The sequence below is a fragment of the Protopterus annectens genome, chromosome 12.part0 (assembly GCF_019279795.1).
Source record: "Protopterus annectens isolate FY-2018-M chromosome 12.part0, PAN1.0, whole genome shotgun sequence".
In the NCBI taxonomy this organism is placed as follows: Eukaryota; Metazoa; Chordata; order Ceratodontiformes; family Protopteridae; genus Protopterus; species Protopterus annectens.
This window is the reverse complement of record NC_056746.1, coordinates 553,391,003-553,401,688: the sequence shown is the minus strand read 5'-3', so window position 1 is coordinate 553,401,688 and position 10,686 is coordinate 553,391,003.

Here is a 10,686-nt window from a genome sequence, read left to right as displayed (position 1 = left end):
GCCATGGGTATGCTGCACATTCTTCGTATTGCTTCTTATCCCTTATAAACTTTTTTTGTTTTCTAAAATTATAGTGTCCCCTCTCCTATTAACCCTACCTAATATTTTTTTATATAATTTCTCATATTCAATGAAGAATAAATCTTTTACAATATCATCACTCAATTTTTCCACTTGACCTTTCAATATCACTAAAGCAGACTCATTATGACTGATCCATTTGTTAATGAGTCCCAACCCACATTCATTAAAGAATATCTGAAAATCTTTCACTATGGAATCATTGTATGTGATACCAAAAGGATATTTCGTTAATCTCAACCCCTGTGGGACCACTTTCGCATCTACACAACATTTTAAATAACCATTGTCTAATTGCAGACATTTCATTTTAAATAACTTTTTTCAAATATATACAACATTTCTTTTAGAGCGGGTGAACTATCACCTTTACTGAATACGTCTGCTCCACTCTCCACACCAGAAACACAATTAAAATTAAAATTTTTAACCAAAATATCATTGAAAGAAACAGTTCCATTATTTTGACCAATAGAGTCACTAAAATGTACATTATTATGACCAGAAATGTGTGCTTTTGTAATGCTGCGACCTCCGGAAAAGTTGCCTTGGTTCACAGTACCTTTTGAGCCACCAGTTTTTTATGAATATCCTGCACACCTCCGTTGATGGTAGTCCCATGTTCCTGAGTTGCCGGTGCTTGGTTTAACTGTATAAACCGTCTTCCAGGGCTTACACTGAAAAAAGTCCTCTTTTACCATCCTTCCCACACCATGACTCTCGATGGATCCTGAGTGTGGGGATGACATCACTGGCACTTCCTTAGGATATCTGCCATCCGGAGAAGCCATGTTAAACTGTGTAGCTGCGCCAACCACTTCTTTCTGACTGAAAAGTTCTAATAACTTGGTAAGCTCACCCTTCAAGGTGGACACTTCGTCCCTGACCTTCCGAAGCTCGTTTTGAGTCACTATTATATTGTCAATACCACACATTTCCTCATTTTCTATAAGAGTGGAGTCTCAAGATGTAGATTCCATCTCCGGTCCAACCAAACACTTTAAATTCTACTGCACCTCTTGTAGATAAACCTCCAATGTAGCACAGAAACCAAAAAAAAAAAAACTCTGGAGCAGCAATATATCATTGTAAAACTTAAAAAATCACAGCAGAAGTCCAATACCACAAGCGGGTGCCAAATAATTTATTTTTAAATACAATATAAGCACTTTCGTCTTGAGAATCAAGACTTCATCAGATAAATACAAAACTATGAACTCAGACATTTTATATCATATGCACTGAATGCAATTAAAATCAATTAGCGTTCTAAAGCAATATGTTCCTTTATCAAATTTCAGCATAAAATTCAATACAGATTACTCATTCCATGTCCATCCATAAAAATCATTTAAAATACATTGTTAAAATTTTCTATACAGCCAAAACTTTTAACAAAATTTGATGAGTGAAATAAAGTACAATAACATAAAACTACTGTAACCTTCCTTGGGTGACTACACTTCTACTGCTTTTGTCAATAATACTGGTTTGATAGAAATGTATTCATTCAAACCTGGGGGAAAATTAGATCTTAACCTCAGCTGCCATTTGAGTTCTTTATTTAACAACAAATTTTAACATCACCCCCTCTATTATTTATTCCAACCATGTCAATTATACCAAATTTAAAACCTTTAAATCCAACACATGTCAAAGAATGTTTGTAGAGTGCACTGGCTTCCTTTTTGTTGTTAATGTCATATGAATGTTCAAACATTCTATCTTTCAAAGCCCTTCCCGTTGTTCCAACATAGAATGCTGGGCACTCTGTACATGTTGCCAAGTACACTGTCATTTTTGTGTTGCAATTCCCCCTGCTGTATTTTACTCTGCTGCATATACCATTTTGCAATAAAATACTATTTTCCTTATAAATATTTGAACATTGCTTACAATGTCCACAATTAGTGATCGCCCTCACAACACCCAAATTTTCCTTGTGCATCTGTTCAAAAACTCTCTTAAAATTCATCCCAGTCCTATATGTAAAGGTAGGTTCAAGTCCCACCACTTCAAACAATGCCTTATTTGTTTTCAACATACTCCAATTTTTTTCTAACTATGTTCGTAAATGTTTCTGTGAATCCATTAAATTCAACTGCACATGCTTTTTGAAATTTCTTATTTTTATTGTTGCAATTCTCTTCCCCATTCTTATCCTGAACACCATGAGGAACACCCAACAGAGGTTTATATCTGGTACCCCAACCTCTTTTTATTTCATCTATCACCCTATCCACCTTTTCTTTGGGGTAACCCCTTTCCATAAACATGTTATTTAAATTATTCAATTCCTTGTGTAATTCTTCTTTCTCTGAAGTCATCCTTGCAATTCGGACTGCCTGTCCTTTGACAAGGCTAAATTTTTGGGCTATGGGGTGGTTACTAGTAAAATGTAGATAACAGTTACACCATGTCTCTTTCCTATATAGTTTTGACTGAAAGCCTTGTGATGTTAAAATGATAGTAATGTCCAGGAAATTAATACTTGTACTGTTCCATTCATGTGTAAACTTAAAGTATGTAGTACTCTTGTTTAAATATTCCATGAAATAATCCATTAATTCTTTATTTCCATCCCAAAGGACAAAAATATCGTCCAGAAACCCTACGTACAGTCTTATAAATTTGTAAAAGGGACCATTAAATATGTGGCACTGCTCCCATTCCAACAAAACCAAATTGGCGTAAATGGGAGTACATGCCACACCCATTGCAACACAACTAATGTGTTGATAATATTCATCCTGAAATCCTACAAAATTGTAATCTAATACTACTTCCATAAGCTCAAGAATTAGTTGAATTTGATCATTAGGTAATGTAGAATGTTTATACACACTTTCACTAAACATTTGGTGCCCCTCCTCTCTAGGTATAGTAGTAAATTGATCCTTTACATCTATTGTGAGGAAACACAAATTTTCCTTCCATAATTCCTGTGTTAGCTTCCCTAAAAAATCTCATGAATCCATAAGGAGATTGTCTGTCTTCAATGGGATTTCTTTAGTTAGATGGTCCACATATACTGCTAAGGGGTGTGTTTTATAATTTTTTGCCGACACTATAGGTCTAAACGGGGGAGCGGGGGAGGGGTTTACACACTTATGTGTCTTAGGTATCCTGAAAAAATTGGGAATAATAGGGTGGGTTTTAACAATGTATTTTAAATGGTTTTTATGGATGGACATGCAATGAGTAATCTGTATTGAATTTTATGCTGAAATTTGATAAGGGACCATATTGCTTTAAAACACTAATTGATTTTACTTGCATTCAGTGCATATGATATAAAATGACTGAGTTCATAGTTTTATATTTATCTGATGAAGTCTTGATTCTCAAGATGAAAGTGCTTATATTGTATTTAAAAATAAATTATTTGGCACCTGTTTGTGGTATTGGACTTCTGCTGTGATTTTTTAAGTTAGTGACAGTAGCTCTAAACCATCACAAGAATGGAACTGGTGGGGAGCAGTATTGTGTAAGCTTTCTCACCAATGAAGTCTAGTAAATAGATACTGAAATACAATTTTTATCCTAGTTAAGGCATTAATTATGTTTTTAATTGAAAAGAGAGGTAGTGGGGGGATGGGGGTTGGTGCATTGAAGCTGTGTATGTATGCATGCTTAGGTTTTCATAAAAACAAGTCTTCACATTGGCATTTGTAGTATTTTACATGTGTGTACTGCCGAGTCTATGGTCAGGCTGTGATTTAGAATGAAATGGACCTGGACTGCATGCTTGGTGTTCACATTTGGGACACCAGAAATCTAAGATGTCAATCATACCTCTCAACTGTACAGATTGTCTCAGAATGTCCAGATTTTTGCATCATGTTTTTGGTCTGTTTTTCATAAAATTGTGGTTTTCAGGCAAATTATTGGCTAATCAGAAAATGACAACAGACATTTACATTTCAGACTTCATACCCTTCAGAAAATGCATGCTTATGCAAAACCTGTTATTCGATCAACTTTCTATGTTTGTAAGGCAGTATTTAAAAATTGTCCTTATTTTTGGGCCTTTGTCCCCCCCATTATTTATGGCTTTCTCCAGATTTCTTGCTGTAAGAGGTAAAGAATTTTGATCTCAGTATAATATTGAGAAAGTCTTTAGGTGTCAGGTTATTGGCAGTAAATGATGTGAGTGAATTCCCAAAGCAAGATGATCAGAGTAAAGGCAGACCTTCAAGTAAAAATAATACACAGATGTATAAATGATATACCAATTTGGCTGACCATACTGTGTCTACTGGAACAACAATAACTGAGGGATGGACTGAAGGAGGTCAGTCAAGTTCAGCCCAATAAAGGATTTTCCAATATATTTGACTAGAGCTAAGAGACACAGCAGGTGTGTAGTATTTGAAGCTGATGTTAAAATAACCTTCAGAAATTAACTCACCATACATTGCATCCAGAATCATTAGCTTTAGCCTTTATCCCTGTTTAATGCTCACACCAAGGTGAAAAATGCACTGAGCAAACATTATATGGCTTCCCATGCAGAGTCCCAGTCAGACCCTCTGAGGCTGCTACACCACCCTGGTACACTTTCCTAAACTAGATGACTTTTATGGATTCCTGATAACAATCACTACTCCATTTTCTTTTCTGAATATGATAGAGAAATAACAAAAAATGTACCCAGTTGTTGGAAGTTTCTCACGCTCCATAGAGGTTCAGTGGGTTTCTTTAAGGGTATCAGATTGTGTCTAACTATTTTATTGCAAGCAAGTACCCCAGCTCTTTTGACTGCTGCAAAACCCATTAACTCTGAATGATAAATTACACATTGCATAACAAATGTAAAGGTATGCATTACTGCCCCTCAGTCCACTGACATTCAGTGCCAGAATATACAGTGATTAAACTGCCACATGGTTCCCTAGTTATTGTCCTCAGTGCTGAAACCTTATGCCATCTGGACGCTACCCACAGAAAAAATGAAGATGGCTCAGGATCCTGTACTTTGATGAAATTCCACTCCCAAAATGTGTCTTTCCATAGGATATTTCTAAACTAAAACTCAACTTTTGTGGACAAAAGAATAAAGGACTACTGTCTTACAATGTCCAGCAAGAATATGAACATTAAGAAAAATAAAATTAACTGAGCTGAGATAAATGATAGATTGTTTTTGTAAAAAATAATATATAGATAAGGTCTGTGTCACATAATGGAATGGCCACATTGTCAAACGTATTATCTCATCAACAATGCAGACCATCAAACCATTCTGACTGAGATCGCATTATAGTAAGTATTAGGAAATTTGCCCTTTTCCCCACTGTAGTACAATCTTGGAGTTGGTATATATATATATATATATATATATATATATATATATATATATATATATATATAAAATTAATGGGGGATGTGGGGGTGCATCCCCCAACATGGGGGGTTTGATGGACTCCATTGTCAATAAGATGTCATTTGACAATGTGACCATTCAATTATTTGACATAGATCCAGACAAACAGATACAGAGAGAGAGAGAAAGAGAGAGAGAGAGAGCAACTGTAAGGTAATGAAAATAAACCAATCTCAAGGCCCAATTCTATGACACAACACCATGGAGGAAGCCAGGTCCCCCTGCAGGGAAATGTGACAAAAAAAAGTTTGGTAAGCTTTGTTGCATCTCATTTTTATTTGAAGAGAACCTTTCTACTCTAATTTCAGTAGAGGAGGTTTAGACAGTGAAGAGTAGTTTCATCTTTAACAAACACTGTTTAATCTCTTCCTCTCTTTCTACCACTACTCTCTCATAAAAAGCAGACCCATATCAACGAGGCTGGGTCTGAAAGGGGAGTTTATGTGTATAGGAGATCTGGAATCATATGACCCTGTGGCATATTAATTCAGATCAGAAAGAAAGGCTAAAGTATTGCAGATCTATAATGTAACTTGAGATACAACTCTGTGCCTGACATATATGCACTAGCAATATTTAAGAAATCATCTCATCCTCAAGTGCAACAGGATGGTCCAATTAACCTCCGTAAAAACAGAGAGACGTTGTTTGCAGAGAGGTGCCACCAACCACAAAATCTGGAAAATCATCAAAGGTAAACCATCAGCCTAAGTGAATCAACACATAAATGGGCTGCTGCAATAATCAGATAGCCAAAACTTTTGACGACTCAATAAATGGAAAACTGTGTCATTACCTAATCAGCTAGCCAAAGCTTTAGATGAATACATTAATTGCCTCCTGGGAAATAAGATAATCAGGTGGCCAAAACTTCTGATGAACCCATAAATGGGCAACTGAGACATAACCTAGGCACCCTGCCAAAGCTTTAGATGAATAAAACTGGGCCACTGGGACATAAGGTCATCATATAGACAAAGCTTCTGTCTGAGCTTCTGAAACTGACTTAAAAACATGTAAAAGAGCAAGACTGTGGCTTGGCTGTTTGCAAGTGATGTCCATCTATGTGGAGTGTGAGGACCTGGTCTTGCTGCAAAAGGTACAGTGGCTATCAACTCTACCAGTGACCACCATCAGCAAAATCACTGTAGTTACTGGGGATTCTAAAGCATTTACAGATATGACCTTCAAAGAGAATATGTCATCGCTAGACCACTATAAAATGCAGAAGTTACAAAGAGGTGTAGTTACAATATTTGGATGAAAAGGAGAGCTGCAATCCAGTATTGGGAAACAAGTCTGTTTTCCATTTCAGTTTAAAACTTCAAGCCTCAATTTAAACTAGGGTACAGCTCATCCATATGTTCTATTGCACATCAGTACAGGAGACAAACTGTAGTGTAACAGGATGTATTTTTTCCTTTAGACCCAGTCTGAGCTGCAAAAGATGTGAAGTTTTTAAATATAAAACCATTTATTACCACCCAAAATCAAAAAGGAGGGAATCCAGGCTAAAAAGTTCTCTGCCATAATGCTTTCATACACACTTCTTGTAAATCAAAACTCCTTATATTGTTTCCCATTGCCTTATCCTCATGTTGTTTCCCATTGTCTTATTCTTTGAGTCACCTACTGTAACTTCTCTTACCTTCTGAGCATTGGCATGGAGGAACTGAGCCTGTAGCTTAGCTTCTGGCAGAAATTGTTCTGCATCAGAAACAACAGTTCTGTGATGGGAAATATGTTGCCTATCATGATATTATGATGGATTTAAAGTTAGATTACAGGGAGCTTATTCTCAGTGAAATGTTATTCATGACACTATTTAGGACTGTAGTTAGATTGAAGGTCTCCTGCAACAGCACATTTTCCTGCAGCATTGCTGGGACACCAGACTCAGAAAAAGCAGCCATGTGGATTGGCAGATTATGGGCAGCATTATTAAAATATCTCGTTAAATTTCCAGAGTTGTTTGCCATGGATCACCTTATAGACATTCAGGATGCTATCTATTCTCTACTGCAGACTCACTTAATTTATTATTAAATTATTCATTTTTATTTAATTATTACAAGGAACCTTCTTCAAAAATACATTACTGCAATGGGAAACCAGGTCACAGAGAGTAAATTGCAAGACCTTTTGTGGTGATTCCAGATTTTGTTTACTCAGTTTGGATATAAAATTTGAGTATGTGGCCGTTCGCAGTTTAGTGTTTGGGATATTTTCGGTTAGACTACTACGTGTTCGAAGAACAATGTCTTCGATCGCATAATAGGGAACCTTTTATAATGGAAGGTAAGCATTTTAGAGGCTAGCTGAAAACATTTAAGTCAGGCAGTTTGAGTGTGCTATATAAAAAATGTTAGTGTTCTTATGGATTGTGTGTTTTAGAGAGTATTATTACTGTGCATCAGTACAGTACCCTGAATGGAGAGCGAGCATTCTCCAGCAGGCCATTAATGTACAAGTAATGCCCACTGGAAAATGAGTCCACCCCTTTGTGGCAGCATATCAAGCCGCAGTGGAGCTCAGACTGAGAAAACAGAATGGCTGCTATTATTTTACGCTCGCTAAACAGTTCTTCTGCTATTTAGAGAGCGTAAAATAAAATAAAAGTTAAAAAACAAACTGTGTATGTGTTTGTGTGTGAAAGTGTTTGCATGTGTGAGTGTGAGAGAGAGATCTGTTGAGCTATTATTTTACACTCGCTAAGCAGTGCTTTTGCTGTTTAGTGAGTGTAAAATAAAAGTGTGTGTATGTGTTAGTGTGTGAAAGTGTATGCCTGCATGAGTGTGAGTGACAGATAGGTTAAGCTACTATTTTACACTGGCTATGCAGTGCTTCTGCTGTTTAGTGAGTGGAAAATAAAAAGTGTGTGTGTGTGTGTGTGTGTGTGTGTGTGTGTGTGTGTGTGTGTGTGTGTGTGTGTGTGTGTGTGTGTGTGTGTGTGTGAGAGAGAGACAGAGAAAAAGAGAAATAGTGCATGCGTAGATGATTGTGTGTATGCATGCTCATGTTGATGTCTGTGTGAGTGAGTGAATGGTGCATGAAAGTAGAAGAGAGAGGGTGTGTGTGTGTGTGTGTGTGTGTGTGTGTGTGTGTGTGTGTGTGTGTGTGTGTGTGTGTGCGTGAGAGAAAGTGAAGAGCAAGAGTGATCCCTGGCAGCATCGTGTAAGAGCTTTGCATAACTCTCGACCATAACTCTCAACACAAGAAATCTGGACAGAGCAACAAATAATGGGGAAACAAAGGGCTGAAAATATGGAAGGATTTTAAATATTGCTCTAATAAACTTAGAAAGTTTCTAGAATAACAGGGATTTCATTAGCATGCATTCTTTTCTGATGCAGAGGTGTGTGTGTGTGTGTGTGTGTGTGTGTGTGTGTGTGTGTGTGTGTGTGTGTGTGTGTGTGTGTGTGTGTGTGTGTGTGTGTGTGTGTGTGTGTGTGTGTGTGTGTGTGTGTGTGTGTGTGTGTGCGTGTGTGCGTGTGTGTGTGTGTGTGTGTGTGAGTGTGTGTGTGTGTGTGTGTGTGTGTGTGTGTGTGTGTGTGTGTGTGTGTGTGTGTGTGTGGTGAAGGTGAGTGTGTGAGATGACTACCATCAGCAGCAGCAGGAAAGAGGTTTACAAACCTCTGCACCTTTCAGCTGAAGAAATCTTTAGGGAACAAAGGCTCTAAATTACAAACAATATTATTGCTCTTATAAAATTACAAAGCTGCTAAAGTAAAGGATTTAAGTTAGCATGAATTTTCTGAAGGAAAAACATCTAAAGCTCAAATGTATGTCATTATTTAGTAATTTCAATCTCCAGTGACTACCAATCAAATGATTTAGGAGTAAGGGACCAAAAATAAAGTAAATAACCTGGTTATTTTTTAAATGTTACATTTTGGCAGTAAAACGTTTCCACCAACACCATTGACATATACTATACCAAGTTTGAAACATTAGGTGGAGGAACTATTTTGCATCAAAAATATACTAACAAATAGTAATACAAAAATATATATAAGTAAGTAAAACACAACAGTTTTACAGCAAGTCCATTCTCTAAGCACAATAATGCCCTCCAGGGTATGTGTTAATGTATACTTAATGCCCACCACACCCGTGGCAGGGAGTTAATTACACATTAACATACTCCCTGTCGGGCATTATTGTTTGCTTAGTAAATAACATGCATGTTTTGAAAAATAGTTTTAAGATATATTAGGAAAAACTAGAAGAGAAGGAGAAAACAGAAACAAATGTCATTGTAAGTGTGCTATTTAATGAGTAGGAAATAGGCAATGCATTAAATACCATCAAACTACCATAATTAAACAGAGTTACACTGTCTCTACCAAATGTAGACCAGTCATTAAATGTATGCATGTCGTTATTTTTTTTCAGCTCTAAAATAATGTTGGTTTCTGCTGCCCTTAACAAATCTAGATGTAAATTTAATACAGGAATTAAAATGATCCACGAACAGCTGACCTGGGTTTGACTCTCTTAAGCTCCATCTATGTGGCTTATATCTCATAAGGTTATTTCAACACTCAGTGCCCGAAGGTCACAGCTGTGAATATAAGCATCACATTTCTGAATTCTAATACTCACCACATAAAGCACAGTGACTATACCTGTGGTAAAATGTAAACTAATATTTTAATGACTGAGGAAAAAGAGGACAATACAAACTGAATGTCATTTTTAGATTATGTCTAGACATTACGCATTGTTAAAAATTCTTATTGAAAAGAGAAATTGAATTGTTCAGTTGTGGCATTTAAATGTTTGATCTATGCAGATTGTGAATGTAACCCCGTAAGAGCACATTATGTTGATAAAATTATAAAATGCAAAAGTACATCTGAGTCTTAATTCTCTGCTCTGCCAGGAAGGTCAGCTAACACAGCTAACAACATAAAGAATACTGTAGTTGTTGCTCATTTGTGGCAAAGCTGGTGACCTTTCAGATATTTGCCTAGAGACTAATTTCAAGAATAAAGCTAAAACTTTTTTTTGTTTTGTTTTTATCAAGAATATTTAAGAAGAGCTAACAAACTCTGCTATAAACGCATTATTCTTTATAATGAAGAACACGACACAGAAAAGAACAGTAAAGGAAGAAGCACTTTATTTAAAGTACTGACATTCAAGTAAAATAGCTAAAGACTGTTAAACAGGTGCTCTGCATTTAAGTTTCACTACATTTCTCTAGGATTCTACTT